We start from the raw sequence: 18,783 nt of genomic DNA on the forward strand, positions 1-18,783 counted from the left end.
ACCGTAAGGAAACATGGACCCAGTATTACCAAATCTTGTGATTTTTCAAGAGAAGGCAGAAATATGGATTTTTAAATGTGCAACCTCCCAAGTTTTAATTACTGGTAACTAATTAAAAGCACTTTAACCTTTTTATTGTAAAATTAAAAAGTAAAGAAAAAATGTGTAGCTTCATGCATAAGGCAAGCATCCTACTCTTGTAACCATCATCCAGGTCAGAAATAGAACTTTGCTACCTAACCCAGGAACCCTACATGGGCCCCATTCTACCCTTAACACCCCCAAATTAACCACTCCCCTACTTTTATACCAATAGTTTGCTTTTGTTTCCTTATGGTTTGTTCATCTAGGTGTGCCTCCCTAGATTCTCTGTTCTTACTAAACACAAATTTAGTCTTTAATTCATTTTTTTAAAAACTTGTGGTTTTTCATCTATAGCTTCCCCTCTAGCCCTTCTTTTTCCTTACAATATTTCTTTTGAAGTACCTGGGATATTGACTTGTAAATTTTCCCATGGTCTGAATTATGCTGATGTTTACTCATTGGTATGACTCAACATGTGGTCTGCATTTCTACATTTTGGCAACTAGAGTCAGAACTCATGTTCATTAACTAAAACATTATTTTAAATTGTTAGTATCATTAGTTGGCCTCTCATCTCTACAGCTTCTTCCTTGCTCTGTCTGCTTTGTTTCTCTATCCACTGACCATAAATAATAAGTCAGCTTCTTAGCCATTTGCCATGTTTAGAGGATGAAGATGTATTCCAATCTAACTGAATCAAAGTTTGCATAATTATTACATTGCTGACCATAAACGTTAAGTGTAGTGGCTCTTTTGATCCTATATCATGCATCACATAGGGATGTTTCAAAGGGAGGAAACGAGGCATCACTCCAGAGACTGATTTGTTTTCTTTTCAGCCAGATGGTTCTCTGGGTGGGATTTAGCCAAGACCCCAGTCTTTCCCTCTCCAGATCACAGGGTTTCCTCCAACTGTAGCACATATGGATTTAAAACAGAACTCTAGAACCACTTCCCACATGTGGAAGTAACTCGAACTGTAGGTGCCAAAAGTCAGAAAGTTCTAACGGGAAGGGTTGGGAGGGTTGGAGGTGTGTGAATACAGTAGAAGAGAAAGGGAGTTTGTTGAGTAGAAGCAATCGTACAGAGGGACCTATGTTTTCCACAAGGGTAAAAGGAAACAGGATTTGCAGAGACCCTCAGGGTAGCAAAGCTCTGGTGAAAAATCTAATAAATCTATAAAATTCCCTGAAGGAACACATAAGAAATAGAGAGGAGGGCAACAACCACAAAATGGGGTGGGGGGGGAGGAGAGGTCCCTAGACAACAGAACCAAGACATCGACCAAACTGTTGTAGATCAGAAAACATTTTCCCAATCAATGAAAGGGCCTGGTAAACAAAGTGAAAGTTGTATGTCCATGGTATGTAGGTATGTAATTAATTAGAATTATTTAAACATTTCAGGTAAAAGCTTATCTACAGTGTTAGCTTGCTGCCCAACTAAACTGTTTTTTGTTACAGGTCAGAGATTAAGAACTCAAATGCATAAAGCAAAATGACCATTGGTTAGTGGACTAATAACCAGCAAAAACCTGTCTCTAGGTAAGTTGACCTGTACAGCTACTGCCCTGGAGGGAGTTTCCTCCTACTGAGTGGACGTAATGTCTCATGGCAGTTGATAACTGATTGTACCAGCAGCTAGGCACTTCATCGGGCCTGACCCTTTTTCCTTCTCCTTTCCACCCTCCTCACTTCTTTTTGCCTTAACTCATTCTTATCCTCTCTAAAGTTCATTGCTAATCAGACAATGAAATGTCTGCTTTCATCTAGATGGCTAAGTGAAATTTCCCTGAAAGAATGTAGAGTTCAGTGTCTGGCAATAATTGACTTTCATTAATATCTCTGATGGATTACTGAATTTCAAAAGACATTTGCTCCAAAGGAAAATTTGCCTTGTCACCATGCTTTGGGCATTAAAAGATAACATCCTGGGTGAAAAGAGGCACCTTTTCCTTAAAGAATAATTCCAAATTATGTATTGAAATACTCCTCCCTCCAGGAAGGGGAGATTAATCCCTCCCCCCCCACCCCTCATACACACTTGAGGGTGGCTAGAGTTAGTGCCACACTTCCAAAGACTAGAATGTGGACAGGGAAGGGAAAAACATTAACATTATAATGGAGAAACCTGGCAGACAGCGCCTTACCTAAGAGATGAAGGGTGACATCGCCAGTGATGTCATGTAGATGTCAGGTACCCTCCGATATGTTGTGGTAAGAAGGGTACTGTACCTCCTACCAAAAAAACCCCAATAATAATAACAACAACAACAACAACAGCCCAGGTCTAGTGAGAAAAACCTCAGCAAACCCAAACTGAGGGACATCTACAAAATTCCTGACTGGCAATACGAAAAGTTGTCAAGGTCATGAGAAAATATGGAAAGATGAAGAGACTGTCACAGCCCAGAGCAGATTAAGGAGACATGATGACTAAATGCAATGTGGTATCCTGGATTAAATTCTGAGACAGAAAGAGGACATTTAATGGAAAAACTGGTGAAATTGAAATCAAGTCTTGAGTTTAGTTAATAGTAACATACCACTGTTAGTTTCTTAGTTGTGACAAATGGACTCTGCTGATGTAAGATGTTAACAATGGGGGAAATTGGGTGTGAAATAATGGGAACTTTGTCCTATTTTTGCAACTTTTCTATAAATACAAAATTATTCCAATATAACATTTATTGAAAGAAATTAAACCAAAAACCCAAAAGGTAACATCTTTTAATTGGATACCAAGTATGTAACATAGATTTGTTTTAAGTATGCAACATAGATTTGAATTATTCAATATTCATCATTCCTGTCTTCTACTTGTAGTAGTATGTGGCAGGCTGTTTAGTGTATAAAGCAGTTAAAATCAAGACTATAAATTTGACGTGGGTTTGTTAGCTCTGTTGATTCCAAAGCCATAGTCTCTGTCCTAGCTTTGTCTAGAGAGATCTTGTGCAAATGTATAGTTTGAATCACCATGGGTAAATACTCACTGTGGTTCCCCCGACCCCCAGAAAATAATTGAAAGTGCATGTTCTCTCGAAGGTGAGCCAGCAGTGCTATCTTTCCATATGAAGACCTGCTTGCTTATAATTAAAACTTTCATTTGACTATTAAAATTAAAGAACAGCTATAAATTATGGTAACAATATTAAAACCTCTGGGGGTAAGTCTAAAGATTCTCTCTGTAATTAGAGAGCTGCAAACCTTAAGGAACACTAATTCTTTTCGGCGTCAAGGCCTCATTTTGTCAGGAAGCTGGTATTTTGTAAATCACAGCTCTTCCAGGGCTGAGGACACATTTTGATTCTTGCCTAGAGTGATTGCCTGAAATATTTTGCCCTTTATGAACTAAACTACGAGTTAGAAGACTGATTTCTTATCGTGATTGGACATGTGAAAATCTGGGTGGTCTTGGTCATGACCTTTCTAGATTAGAGTTTCCATAGCTCTATAGTTAGATGTTGGGTTATTAACCTTACTTGACTCTTCTAGTTTTAAAAGCTTGGAGGTTTTTTTAAAAATAATGAATATAAGCCCCTAATACAAGCTCTCCTTAAAAACTGAAGGCATTAGTTATAGGTGGTGGGTTTGGTTATTAATGGTTAAATATTCTCTTTTGCACTTGTCTGTATCTTCCGTGTGTGTGTGTAGTCATGTAAATAGGAAAGCTGTATTTGAAAACACAATAAGGACACATACTAATAGATTTTTCATTAAGACTTACTGAGTTAAACTAAGGTGTTGCACTGAGGTGGGCTTTAATCCTTCACTTTAATAGCGATTTCACCAGGATGATCTAAAAGTTGAACTTGGCCTTCAGTCCATTCCCTGACTGTCTTTTTCCATTTGCAAGTCTTAATATTTGTACTTTCTCTTTATAGATGTTACTCCTCAGTTTTTGTCTTTTTTCCCCCATTGGATTAAAACAAACAATGAGCTTTAAAAAGAACACTCCCAATGGTAGATATCTCCAGAGAGCTTATATTTACTTTAAACTGAATTCTTGCCAGACCGCCCAAGTGGATACCCCTGATTTTTTATTATCCATCACCATGTTACACTGTAGTGGATACAATGGCATAGAAATAATATATCCAAGCAAATCCCTGATAGCCCCACCGGACAACCAACACAAAACCATGAGAACATTTTCCCATCTAGTTCTAGAAAAATAATTCATACTTCTCCTCCTTTCCTTTTTTCCTTCCTTTTTCTTTTGAGGTTTGTAAAAGGCAAAAATATGGGTATAGTATGAGGTGTCATAAAAACTACAGTGAATGTTTAAATTAAAAATTATTACAGTAAAAAACACATTGCCATGAATCCCCTCAAAATACTCCCCCTCTCTTCAAACATATTTATCCCATCGTTCTTGCCACTTTCTGAAGCAGTTCTGGAAGTCCTCTTTTGTGAGTCTTTAGTTATGCTGTCGTGGCTGCCTCAATGTCCTCAATCAATTCAAAACGTTTACCTTTCATGGTTACTTTGACTTTAGGGAAGAGCCAGAAATTGCATGGTGTCAGATCCGGTGAATAAGGTGGATGAGGACACACCATAATGTTTTTATATGACAGAAATTGCCGTACCAGAAGTGATGTGTGACATGGAGCATTGTCATGATGGAGGATGAAACAATTTGCCCATTTCATGTTAATGCATTGTTCGTGATCCATGATTTACAGCACAGTTTAAAGCACACCTTCTCTCAACCGTATCTCACATCCGACTGCACCAAACAAGTTGAAACTTGTCACACACTGTTACTTAGGTTCGACATGCCACTTCCATATTGAAGATTCCTGCCTTTCCATTGGATGGCACTCGGCAGCAGCATTCATTGTATCTTTTGATCACACCTCGTAATTTTGTGCCTAAGAATTTAGACTCCGGAAAATGGGATTGCCGCTGCCATGTTTCCCATTGGCTAAGGAAATGCCTTTCCCAAGAATATGCAAATATTAGCACCTAGACTTTTATGTCTTTAAAAGTTATATTTGTTGGTTTTATAACATAATGCCAGCATGACACTACAGTCAGCTGTACCTGAGACTAAAACTGTATATTTTGTGTTCAAAGCAAAGAATGAGGACATGGAAAAACTGGACATTTGAGTTTACCCATGATTATCTTAAATTGACAGAGTTCTGGATATGGCCCAGTCATTGCTGGCTTGATTATCTTGGCTGATTGCCACCAATCACATCTAAGGATTTGCCATCACATGGCCCTTTTCTCATACATACTGATATGTGTAAGCCAGATAGTGTAAAGGACTGTATGGTCATTTTAACCTTCTACCTGAGCCTTCAGTTGTAAAAACCACAAGATGCATCCCAGTTCACTGACTTTATTGTGTAGAATGAAATGCACATATAGAACCTGTTCCATTAGCAAAAGTAAAATCAGTCCCCTCTTTGAAGATCTGGAATGATTTGCAAACCTGATCCCTATAAAGACATCTTTGCTAATTTAATACTTATCTATATACTTCTTTTTCATCCATAGAACTTGCATTTCAAAAAAAGGAAAATCTTTTACAATGATTAATTCATTAACTCAGATAATATCTCTCAACACACGGGAGTCAGCAAACTCTGGCCCGAGGACCATACATGATCAGCTACCTGTTTTCCTCAGCCTGAGAGCTAAGAATGGTATTTATATTTGTAAATGAGAAACAAAAGAAGAAAACTATTTCTTGGCATGTAAAAATTATGAAATTCAAATTTCAGTGTCCATAAAGTTTCACACACTCGTTCATTGTGGCTTGTCTGTGGCTCCTTGTATGTTCAGTGCCAGGGTTGGGTAGCGGTGACAGAGACTGTATCGCCTGCAAAACAGAAAATATTTACTTGGTGGCCCATTTCAGTAAAGGTTTGCTGCCTCTGATATAGACAAAGCTATTTTCCGAAGGAGAACTGAAGCACAGCATGGAATGTGTAGACTCATAAAAAGTCCCACAATGAACTGGCATGGAATGTAAACTAAACTTCTTATGTGATATAATTTCTAATGAAACATCTTGCATAAGCAGGGAAAATAAAAATCTGGAGATTAAAGTAAAAAATAAAAATCAAAACCCTGAACTATGTGTAATGGGAAAGTTTGAAGAATAGAGCACAAGGATGGAAGGCATTTTTTATCTGTTGCCCAAAGGTGCCCTGTCTGAACTAGTAGTCTTGCCTTCCTGAAAGCAGAGCTGTGTAGCCCTAGGCGATCACTAACCCTTGCTGATTGACTGATGGATGCGAGACACCCGGCTCTGATTCTGGCCTGAGTAGGCAGTGATGAGGGTGACTTTTGAATGTCTCGGGTCTCAAAGCAAGCACACATCTTTTTTTGGTCCCATGAAAAGGCTGAATGTGTATCCTTCCGTTAATGCCCCCTAGACGTGCTATGGTCAGGTTCCCCAAAAGCCTGCATATTCCTTTTATTTTGGACATGTTTTAGTCCATTTGGGAGGGGATAACTAAGATTACAGTTTCAGTACTTGTTATAATTTCTACAGCAGGGAGAATTTCAGTGGTGGAAGAGGAATATGCCTAAGAACAATGGTTACCCTTTGTAATTTCCAGTTTGTATGTGTATGTGTGTGTCTAATGTTGTATTTTGGGATAATCTTGGTGCAGTAGTTCATATGTATAATTTATAAATACATGCTACATTCTTATATATTCATGTGCTCAAACTTTTTATTGTTTTACATGTGTTACCAAACAGTTTGTATACTTGTTGGCTTAATTTTCTGTTGATGCATAACAAATTATCACAAATGTAGTGGCTTAAAGCAACACATTTATTATCGCACAGTTCTCATCCATTAGGAGTCTGGGAATGGCTTAGCTGGATCCTTGGCTCAGGGTCTCTCAACGCGGCAATGACAGTGTTGGCTGGGACTGCGTCTTCATCTCAAATCTCGGTCTCCTTCCACTCTCATGTGGTGTTGGCAACATTGAATCTGTAGAACACATGATGGCTTGCTTCTGCAAGGTCATCAGGAGAGAATCTCCATGGCTCAGAGAAGGCCTAAGCCCTCTTTCAAAGGCTACCCAGCTGATTCAGTCAGGCCCAGCCAGGATAATCTCCCTTTTGATTAGTTCAAGTCCCAACTGATCTGGGACCTTCGTTGCATTTGCAAAATCCCTCCCACCTTGCCATAAGATGTGACATAATCAAGGGGGTGACATCTGTCACCTTTGTCATTTAACTTAATCATGGCATAACACTGGGGAGCTAAGATCATAGATGCCATCTTAGAATTTTGGCTATCATGTGGTGGGCAAAAAAAGCATGATTCCAACTTTGAATCTTAGCTTTCCCGCTTACTAGCTGTGTGATTGCGCAACTAATTTAACTTCTCTATGCCTCAGTGCTTTCAACTGTAAATTGGAGTTCATTCTAGCATCATTTTAGCATTCTAGCACCTACTACTTTGGGCTGGTGCCAGCATTAAATAAGATCATGCCGTTAAAGGGTCTAGCACGGTGACTGGCAAACAGCAAGTTGTGAATGGGTGTCAGATCGTTTCATTCGATATTCCTCTTCAGGCACACATACGTCTTATTCATACGACAGAAAAATAATATTGGACGTCACCAGAATGTGCCTCACTGGATCTCAAGCAAGCAAGATGAGAGGAGAGAAATGAGGAATGCAAATTAATCCTGGTTTATGACAGAAAGGGATTACTCTGGTAGTGATTAAGAACAAGCTAGTTCAGTAAATAGTGCTTTAACACAAAGCGAGACACTGTATGTGAAAACGCCTGCACTCAATAAATATTAATTGAATTTCAATCTGGACAGCAGTGCATGTGTAATAATTGTTAGTGGACTTGTTGTGGTTATCTTCTTATACATTCAAATCACTTGCTTAACCAAATTCTTTCTTTTCCTTTCCAGTTACCCACAGAACTATTTGAACATGACAAACATTTAATTTGCCAGATGGCTCCTCCTTCTTCCTGGATCTAAGGTACCGTCTGTTAGTATGAAACCAATAGAGAAAGTCAAAGTGTCAGAATATTTGTCAAAGATCTTGATAAAGCATGTGTAGCAAATGAAGAAATACAAACACCAAACCCCGGACCTGCAGTTTCTGTGCTGGGAAATTGTTCTTATCTACCTCCTAGTCTCAAGTTCAAAAGCCTGTGCTAAGCTCTTCTATGAAGGGGAGGAGAAAAAAAAATAAACCCCAAACAAGAAAGCTCCTCAAAATATACCACTCTAAATTTTCTCATGTCCTTGGAAATAAAAAAGCAACAATTTCCCCTGATTGCAGACTTCCTGATATGCAGAGAATGCACAGCCCCAAGTGACCTCTGCTCACAATAATGGGTAGACAGAAGGGCACACAGTGCAGTCTTTTGTATTCTCACTATATTGTCATCTTGTTCCCCAGAATGGCTTCGGGCCTGGTGATGGGGAGAGGGCTGCTTTGCTGAGGAGCCCTCTCCAGAGTTACTGGTGCGGCTGTGGGCAGATCTGGGGAGACGCGAAAGGAAAATTCCCGGGAACAGGGGCTGTAACTCCAGTAACTCTGCCACCCTGGAATTCCTGATGAGGCTGGGGCCTTGGATCTCTTGGAATCATATGAGAGTGAATCAGAGAGCTACCAATTCTAAAGTCTTATGGAAGAGAGAGAAGGGGGTGGGGAGGGTGAATGAATGAATGGGGGAGAACAGCATCAATATACAGCAGTACTCTGCATCTCATTGTCAAGTTTGGCGAAATGTCCTACGTGGCAGATCCGTATCTTGCTACATCTTTCATAAAGAGGAATTTGTTTAGAGAGCAGTAGGGACAATAGGACCATAGGGTTGGTAAATCATGTTTTGCCTTACTTCAGGATCTCTGCATACAATCTCTCTATTTTTTATCCTTAAATAGAGAAAAATAGAGTAGTGCAGACAACCATCCAGAAGTTTCCAGACATCCAGGTGCTTGATATTGTGGAAATATAGACACAGATTGTCTGGGCTTTACATGGACTCATTATTTATGCTTTTTGTTTGTATATATATTTTGAGCAGGTGGGATAAGTGGGCTATGGGCAGACTTGATTCATAACACACACTTATGAAGCAGCTCTACTGGGTGTAACATACTGCGAAAGACACAGATGGATCACAAGGCTTATGAGATTTATAGTTGTCTCCCAGAGACAGCAGCTTGTCATGAGCTTTGTTCAGAGCTGCACTCACATCCATACAAGTCATCTCCTGGAAAAGTTGGTCAAAAATGTTCAATGGGTGCCTCATTCTGGATGAGAACAAGAGAGAGATTGAATTGACCGGTCATTTAACAAATGTGGTTAACCCGATTTCCAGTTTACTAACAGCCAAGCTGAAGTCTTCTAGAAGGTGTAAGTCAGCTCTCTGACCTATATCGATCTTTTTTCATGTCTACTGGAGGAAAAACAACTAGTCCAACTGCTGTCAGGAAGCCAATATTGCAATCAGCTAGTCAGATGCAGTGTTCGCCTGTGAACCCAGGGTTTGGATTCACCTACACCGGGCCTCCAGGGTGCTTTCCTCATTCAACATTCCACCCCCCATTTACCTCATCTCTTTCTAGTCATCGTTGGCAAAGCAGGATAAAATACCTCTATTATTATCTGAGGTTCAGCATTACCTAAGATTTAGCTTTTTCAAAACTAGGTAGCCATTACATTTATCAAAAGGAGAGAAGTAGTAGGTGTGACTAAGTTCATATTGCCAATGGGTATTGCAAATTATACTAAGAAAAGCTGAGTGCAAACATCTTGTGTTATTAGCTTCTCAGATTCGATTATACTATTTTATGAGGGCCTTTTTTTCCTTCTCAACATGTGTGACATTTTTCTTAAAGTAACAGCCAACCTAATATATTATTTGTACCACCTGCAGCATTATGGCTAAGAGGAATAATCCATGTGGGTGCTGATGACATTTTAGTCTTTTATTTCTGAACTGTTGGAGCCATTTAGCAGTTGGCCCACGAGTGGACTCCTTAGAGCATATAAATACCTCTTAACCAAGGCTGCACCATCTTTTTGGCTATGAGTGTCCCTAGGACCATAAATCAAAACTCTACAGTATTTAAATGTGTGTTTCCATGAAAGGCATGCTAAACTGCACCTCTCGATACTATTTGAACATTGTCATGTGGCGGGGTCTCTCCTGACAAAGGCAGCCAAGGAGGTAACTCTCTACTCCCTAGTGACAGCATTTTCAAATTGCTCTTTTCTGCTCAATAAAGGTTAAAAAGGGAGTGAAACCTTTTGTAGTCTTCTGCACTGCTGTTTTTCCAGACAGAGCAGAAACGCCTGCCATACATTCTTCTAAGGGCTTGCTAAGAAAGGGTTGAAAATAGCAGGCAAGAAGTGTTTTTGTTTTGCTGCCTGTTGGTTGGCTATGAAATGAAAACAAAAAGATGACATTGAATTTGGCATTTGAAACTGCAGCGCCGTTGTTTCTGTGATGACTGGCTCCACAAGCCCACAGTATTCTAGGATCAGGAGCCTGTCCCGGGAGCCAACTCAGCTATTTGTCAAGAATGAAAGCACTGGGACTGTGCAGTCTTTCCTCTTCCCGACCTTTGTAGCAGCAAGCTGGGCAGAAACACATGCAAATAAAAATCAAGAACCCCAGAGAGCAACCAAATCATTTTCAGACAGACTGATAATGAACTTCAAGCCTTCAGCTCAAATATCACTGATTTAAATCCGTTTGTTCTAGCTCTTTAATAGAATCTGAGGTTAAATACACAAACATATTGTTGGAATTCTCTCTGTACTAACACTGGCATGTGATTTAAAAAAACAAAACAAAACAACACAGTGATTTTTAAAAATCGAGCATTTATATCTCAGTAAAGCTAGGGGGAAATTCTAGCATTGAATGAGGAAATGTAAAATGCTTTTTGATTTCCTTGTCCTGATTTTGAAGTTATTTTTTCCCCTTTATTTCCCTACTTTAAAAGTTTTAAAATTTAAGCCAGGTGTGAGCTCTGAGGAGGAAGGAAGCTGCATTTGTGTCCCAAGCAACAAGAAATGGTAGTGTTACCATTTGTTGAATGAAAGAATCTTCAGCCTCCTTATCCATCTATTCTTCTAACCTATCCTTCTAATTCTTCTGTTTAGGTAATAGATGTGAATCACAAGTTCCTGGATCAGTGGTCCTGCTTGTATTACTGGGGTTACATTAAGAAGTTTAGACGATCCTATAGCTCGAAAGTCTTCCTTTCTTTCCATGTGTCGCGAAATTTATTGACAAAATCTGCCTTCAGCTCTGGTGATGGCTTGGCAGCCTTAGTTCTCTCTTACTTCCTGTTAATGATTTGCATTTCTATGGCCTATTATAGCTAACCATCTCAACAAACCTCCTAAAATATGAGGATACATTTCATTAAACTGTACTTTTTTTGCCTCTGGGATGAATATGACAATATTTTGCTCATTTCAGAACTAGAAGATTAAGGCCCAAAGTTGCAAAGATATTTCTTTTTCTGAATTCTATGTATTTATGTAGTATGTGAATAAATCATTCCATACAGTAAAAAAAAAAAAAAAGAAAAAAAACCTCTGAATTTTTTTTTTCCTTTAGGTTGGAAACAAAAACCCTTTTCAGAGAATTTGATGATTCTGTCTCCAACCCTTAGCTTTATTCACACATTCTGTTAACCGCAGTTATAAAAGCAACAGAACCATCTACCTTTGTGATCAGGAGAGACCATTAAGAAATTAGCTAAATAATTAAAAATCCTCCTTTTCAAGGACTTTCATAATCTTTCTCCTCTATGAAAATCCTTTGATCTCTCCTTATCTGAATTTTCCATTTATATTACTATATCAGTGGTTCTGAACTTTTAAAAAAAAAGTGACACCTGTTTTGCACCCTAAATTTTTTTGTGGACTTCCACAAGACACTATAATTATTTTTTAGAATTTTGAAATTTATTAGAGAAGAATCTTCTAGCTAAAGAATTGCACTCATTAGACTGGGAAAACATTTGTTCCATATGGGATCTCTCGCCCCCGTTATAACTGTGTGAGCCCAGGGGAATCAGACCCACAGTGACCAATTCTACTTGTTTTCATGCGGCCATTTGGGTGCTTCTTTCCCTGGTTTTCTAATTGCTTCTCAGCGTTTAGTTTTCGAGGATGGAAATTAGGCCATCTTTTTAGCTCCCACAGGCTGGCCACATAGTACTGCTTTAGAAACTAGTCGTTAATGCATTGCTTGGTCGATTCTCTTTTTACATAGGAAAAGACACTGCACTGACCTTTCAGACAAATCTTTGGTTGCTGCAACTTGTTTTATATTTTAGTATAAAGTGAAGGGCCTCTGACTTCCATCTAGTAAGAATCTGAACAAATACTCGTGGATTAACAGTTTCCATCTTTGCAGACTGTGTCCTTTGAAGCTCGTTTTGCTTTCTTTTCTCACTATCACAGGGCCTTTTTTTTTTCCCTTTGAGCATAAAAGTCCCAAAAGACCTAGTCCCTTCAGAAAGGAACCTCTGGGCCACTTGGCTGAATGGATAAAAGGTCCAGGCCTGATCCATTGGCTGCTGGAATAGTCAAGTGAAGAAAAAAAAAAAGACCCCATTAACCAACTTTTCTAACTGTACTTTAATCTTGATTGCAAATTGTTTGTTTCTAATGTCTTTTCATCATAATCTTTACAATCATCTTGTCAACAAGTTATCCTAAAAATTGTTGAAAAGACTCCATTCATACTTAGCATAGAGCTAACCTTCGGATTCCTTTGTGACTATTGCTTCGCTCTTAACACGTGGCTGGTATGAACTTGTTTTGAAAATCCTGACACTGGAACACATTTTCACTCAGTAAAGTCGCCTACACCTTCCTCATGGACTGATTTTAAGGGGCTTCTTCATCTAATTGGCGATGGCCCCAGAACCTTAGCCTCCACCATGAAAGTTTCCCAGTTTACTCAGCTCCCAAACCTCTTCACTTCTGCAGTTCTCTAGGTTGCTGAATGTTGAACATGGGACACCCTAACTGTGGTTGCATAGAATTGGTTGGGGATTACATGAGTCTTTCTGTATGAGGACTACAGAGAACTCTTCAGTGGGCCTAGAAACTGGCTTATGTTGTCTTCTCCAAAAATAGGTGGAATGCTTTTTCATTTTAAATAATGTACAGGGACTTGCCATTGGCTCTGGGTTTTTTTTAATTGCATAATTCTCTGATTTTGTTGGGGATTTGAATTCAGGCATACAATGATAACTGCAGCCAAGACCTATGGGTCTACTCTTGGCTTCTTATTAGCCACGTGACTTTGTTCAGGTCACTCTCTCTGGCTTTGATTTTCTTATTTGTAAAATGATGTAATTAGATCAGGTTCTTTCCAGGCCTCTTCCTGGTCCTTTCCATCTCTAAATGTCTACGATAAATAGTGGAGCCACGTCATGATGGGTTCCAGCATAGCACCCTCATGTCTAGTGCATTCTTGGCACGCACACATGTCTCCATATAGGGCTTCTTGGTTTTTAAAGAATAGCAAATGGAAAAGCAGACCTGAAACCCACATAGTTTCAGTTCTGACTTAGTGAGTTTTGAATTTAAATGCTTTCACACATGAAACAGTGAGTGGGCAGAGCAATCCTACAAAAAGAGAGTCCTGATGTTGGATGAACAATGCACAACCCCTTTCTATTGATGATTCGCTTTTGGAACAAAACACATCACTGCTCAAAGCCAAAAAGGAGAAAAAAAAAATAAGTGAAAGATAAAAGAGAACCCACCATACCATGTGAGAGGCATTGTTGAACGAAGAGAAGTAGAACATGGCGGTGTGTATATCCACATAGGCCCTTGGCCAACCCACCTACTTCTAATGCTGCCACACCTGCATATATCAGGCTGGTTTCTGGGATGGAGGATTTGACTGAGCCTTTGAAGGCAGAGGATTTTGTTCCCAGTCTCAAGACTTTTTTAGAAAAAAGAAAAAAGGCAGTGCTAAGAGGAGAGACTTTTGGGACCAATGCTACATGCTGTAGTGTCTTCCAAATAGCTCTGTGGGATGAGACACATTTTGGTTGGGATGTGTGAAATGCTGGTACCAAGAATGGTGAACAATGGTGCCTCACCGTTGTTTCCTACTGCTTACAGGCAGAGCATCCTTGTATCAAGGGGTGTGAGCACACTGTCTACAAATAATATGTTTGCGACTTTTAAATTCATTTGAGTTCTGACTGACAAATGAGTTCCAGGCAAATGATTATCTGCATGATTTTTCATAGAATTTTGTTACACCAGCACTTAAATGAAATATAAAAACCAATCAGGAAATGAGGGAGGTCTGAAATGTTGCTTGGGAGTGTCAAGAGAAGATGGAGAGAAATGCTAAGGATTTAAGTAGGAAGAATTAGTGAGGAAAAACATATGACACTATAACACTGGAATTTTTCCTTTTTTGGCCATTCCTGAATTTTCATAGTTATAACCATTAGTCTCAAGCTATTCCTCTGATATTTTTACGTCTTATAAAAATGAAGAGTTTATAAAAGACACTATCTTGTAGGTCTGGAGCATTTGTAACTGGCTTTTTAAAGGACTTTGTTACTTATCAGCCCATGAGTGCCTTTCCAAGCTTTCCTTGGATTTTTTTTGGGGGGCGGGAGCGAGGGAAGGAAAATTAGTTTTCCTGTTTAAATATTGGATGTCCTGGAGAATATCTGTTTCCCAGAGAGTGTTAAATAAAGCAGATATACATACAACACATTTAAAAAATATATATCAGTTCTGCGAAGGTACCTAAAGAAAACATGACATACAGAATTGTGGGGAAGGGTGCAAGGGAAGTCAGACCTCATGGAGAAAATAACATAATGCGACCATGCGTGGAGATGAGTGAAAAGATGTAGCTAGAGAATCATAAATAACAATTGAAAGTCATGTTGATTTTTCTCTTGGGCTTAGAAAGTTTGGGGAACCATTTAAAAATAAATACTCAGCAGTTCTCCCAAGGAGTGTTGGAGATGGGAAAGACTGATTCCTACATGACAGCCCTCTGTGTGACTGAGGCTGTATGTCTTGGAGGTATATAGTATCTAAATGTATGGAGTTCCTACCCCCAAGGAGCTTGCATTCTAGTGAAGAGTCACTGACAAAAAATAACCCAAAACGAAACAAAGAAATATCATAGCCAGGCTTATTGATAAATGTTTTGGAGAAAACTAAAATAGGGTAAAGGAGATAGAGAGAGCATGGGAGGGTGGGGATCCATGCTGTTTTACATAGCAATGATCATAAGGAACATTAAGTCTAGTCATCATTCTCCCTCTGCACAGACGAAGAAACTGAGGCATTGAAAGTTGACCCAAGGTCCTCAGCTGGGTAGTGGCCCATTGGGAATAAAGCCCAACTCTCACGGCCCACGACAGTATTCTCTCTTCTTTCCTCCACCCTAGACTGGCCCACAGTTGGAAATGAGTGGCTGCTGTCAGATTTTGAAGTTTATCATGTCTTCCCTTTGCGATCAATTCCCTTTGATTCTCTTAGGAATACAAAATGAATTGGCCAACATTATTTTCACACCAACTTAGGCGATTGGGAGTGGTACCTAAGATTGAGAACCAGCTAATTAGCTAGTGGTAACTTGGGAATTGTCTAGAGTTGACCCAACCGACAGCATGGTCAATAAGCGTTCATGACACTGCTTGGCACTCTTCACCGTGACGTGACACATTCAGGGGGAGAGTACTGCTTCTCCAAAGGCAGTGTGCACAGAAGTCAGCTGGGAATAGTGTGAAAGTGCAAATTCTGATGCCCTAGGTCTGAGGCGGGGCCTGAGACTCCGCATTTCCAGCAAGCTCCCAGGGGATGCTGATGTTGCTGGTCCCAGGACCACACTGAGTTGCAAGGGTCCAGGTGCCTCTGGTCCAGTTTGCTCAGCACAGCTGAGTAAGATACCTCACAGTTAAAGCTTGCATTTTCTTCCCATTTCCCCCATGGCCCTACTCCCCTCCTTTGGAAGGATCCAGCTTAAAAAAAGAAAATGTTACGAAACACCAGTGCCAAGCCTGAATTACAATGTTAGATGCGTAATTATCTGGGCCAAAAGCAGATGTCTCGGACTGGGACTTAGCTCAGCCCACCGCCTGGGGCTACGTGATGAATTTGCTAGACTAAAGAGGCTACAAGGCATATGCAAGGGCAAAAGGGGTCCCTGTTCCTGAAACTCGGGGAGGTGAGGAGTGAACAAGGCTCACCATTGCATAACTAATGTTGGAAGCTTCCCCTTCCCACCAGATTGCAAGCTGAGATCTGGCTTGTTATCTCGGCTGCAAGGCTGACTCAGTCTGTGTCTGTAAATGAAAGCTTTCCTCCTTGGCTGTGAAATAAAAATAGCAAAGAACTTGTGCTGTGATGGGGCTTGTCCCCTACCGGGTTTGCTGCTGTCCACCGTTATGAGCCAGTGCTTGAGCCATCTTGAAGGAAGGTGTGAGCATGAGCGAGGACCTAGTTTGGGGCAGGTTGCAGAACCAGTCTGTAGAGGGGGTCTCCGTGTAAAACCCGCCTTCTACCGCTCTTTACATTTGAGCATATTTGCTTGCTGAATGTCTCGCTGTCAACAACCTTCACTGACCCTGCAGCATATGTGAAAGCATGTCCCGGGAACTCAGACTCCAGCGCAGGAGGGACGTGCCACCCCACCCCCATGGTAATCTAGCTGAGATTGGGAGAACTGGGCTCCCCAAGTCTTTTTGCAAGCTCAGTTCCTTTTCAGAGGAAAATGGTGACAATGGTAATAAGAAAAACTTCAAGTGATATCTCTAAGTGGACAAAGACTGAACAGTTCCCATTTTTCTTACGGAGGCAAAACCACTACTGGTGGGCGTAGACTTTCATAGCTGCATGGCGCTTCATTTCATTATGAGACTTTGAGCCATTTGGTCTATTCAGTAAGACCCGGTGGGGATGTAAGGACGGGGTGGTGACTGGGTGGTAGATATCTGACTTTGGATCTCTAAGCATTTGTCAAAATCTTTTAGACTCACTTACTCCTTCTACAATCAAGACTGTCACCACCAAAGAAAATGATCATTCGCCTTGAAACCGTTGGGATATCCCATAATGCTCTCAGTAAGACAAATGGAACACTCTGGACCATGAACCAATGACTCAGAAGGGTGGACTTCACTCTGGGAATTTTTGCTGGTCTCTTTGTTCAGAGTTGAACTAGAGAGGTGGCAAGTAGTGGTGAACCTCTCTTATCAGTTACTAGAATCCTTTTCCATGACCCAGATAAGCCATTCAGGGAAACAAAGACTGGTTCCCTGGCCAATAACAGCCTCTCAGCCTTGGGGAAGGGAACAGCAAAGTGAAACCCCTTCTCCACCAAATCTCAGTCCATTGCAGCATCTCAAGGATAAGGCTCTGGGGTGGCCCAGTTATGGCAGTCCCGGGATTTCTACATGAGACTGTGATCTCGGCAAACACCAACTGTTTCTGGAGGGTGATTTTGGGAAAACAGAGGGGGGAAAATCATTTTAATTCAAATAGTCCTTCTCACTGTCACTTTGAATGGCTAAATCATTTGTATTTTTAATTGTCCTCATTTATATGCGGTGTATGTAAGGGGACACCCACTGATAGGATCACTCTATAGCTCTACAGAGTGAGCGTGGCGTGCGGGTGGAGGGAGGGGAGCATGGAGGAACAGAGAAGAGTTCGATCCATTTTTCTTATTGTACCACTAATCTTAAAACATTGTAATTTCTTTGAAGCAAAATAGCATGCTTCTGTTTATTTGAATTAACTTTTTACTTTGGGATACTTTTAAATTCACAGAAAAGTTGCAAAGGCAGCACAAGGTTCCCACATGTCCTCATCCAGCTCCCGAATGTTGACATTGTACATTTGCACTGTTCATTTGTCAAATCTAAGAAACAGACATTGGGGCAGTACTGTTAACCAAATTCCAGACTTTATTTGGGCTTCGTCAGTTTTTCCATGAATGTACTTTATTCCAGGAGCCAATCCAGGGTACTATATTGCATTAAGTCACATGCTCTTTTCTAGAAGACCTCCACTTGAACTCATCTGGCTGACCTTTTCGGCAGCCATATGAACAGAGCCCTGGCCAGACCGACTCTGGGAGACAAAGATGTATAGTCATCAAGCAGTTCGCTGTCCGGCTGTTGAGGATGATACACACGTAGCACCATGGGGGACGCACAGTCAGGGGGCTTGCGAGCGGGCCCTTGGGGTTGTGGAGCACAGGCCTCACTGTGCCTCACTGAGAACTCATTTGTGATGAGCTCCGAGAACCAGAAGTTGTTCCTAGGTAGAGAGTGGGCTGGGAGGGAAGTCTGGGGAGGTGATATAAAGAACTCTACTCAATCTCACTTCAATAGGAAAAGGAACATACTGTGGGCTGCTGAGCCCCTCATTCAAGATGTAGACACCATGAACTGGCAAATGTCCTGCTTTCCAAAAACAATGGAGGGAAGTACCCTAATACTGGGAAATGGTGTGTGCACACGCGCATGCATGTGTGGGTATGATTTTTAGTTGGGGCTCATTAGGAAGAAACCCCACTGATCTTTCTTCTCTCTCTTTCTCTCTTCTCCTCCCTTCCCCCGCCCCCTCTGTCTTTCTTTCTTATTGTAGCTTGTTGAGCTATTTTATTTTACAGCAAAGAACTCAAAAAAAGAGTGCTGTTGTTCCCAGGCTAAAAGCACAA

General features: G+C 40.5%; 1 long non-coding RNA gene across 3 annotated transcripts in view; it reads left to right on the forward strand.

Annotated features, from left to right (window-relative positions):
• The window catches only part of LOC109455012 (uncharacterized), a 69,991-nt gene that overhangs the window by 4,314 nt on the left and 46,894 nt on the right, over positions 1-18,783 (forward strand). For all 3 annotated transcript variants that reach the window (XR_012493419.1, XR_012493418.1, XR_012493417.1), the window contains exons 3-4: positions 1,548-1,628; positions 7,988-8,060. This is a non-coding gene — a long non-coding RNA (uncharacterized LOC109455012). The remainder of the gene's footprint in view (positions 1-1,547; positions 1,629-7,987; positions 8,061-18,783) is intronic.

The sequence above is a fragment of the Rhinolophus sinicus genome, chromosome X (assembly GCF_036562045.2).
Source record: "Rhinolophus sinicus isolate RSC01 chromosome X, ASM3656204v1, whole genome shotgun sequence".
NCBI classification, from domain to species: domain Eukaryota; kingdom Metazoa; phylum Chordata; class Mammalia; order Chiroptera; family Rhinolophidae; genus Rhinolophus; species Rhinolophus sinicus.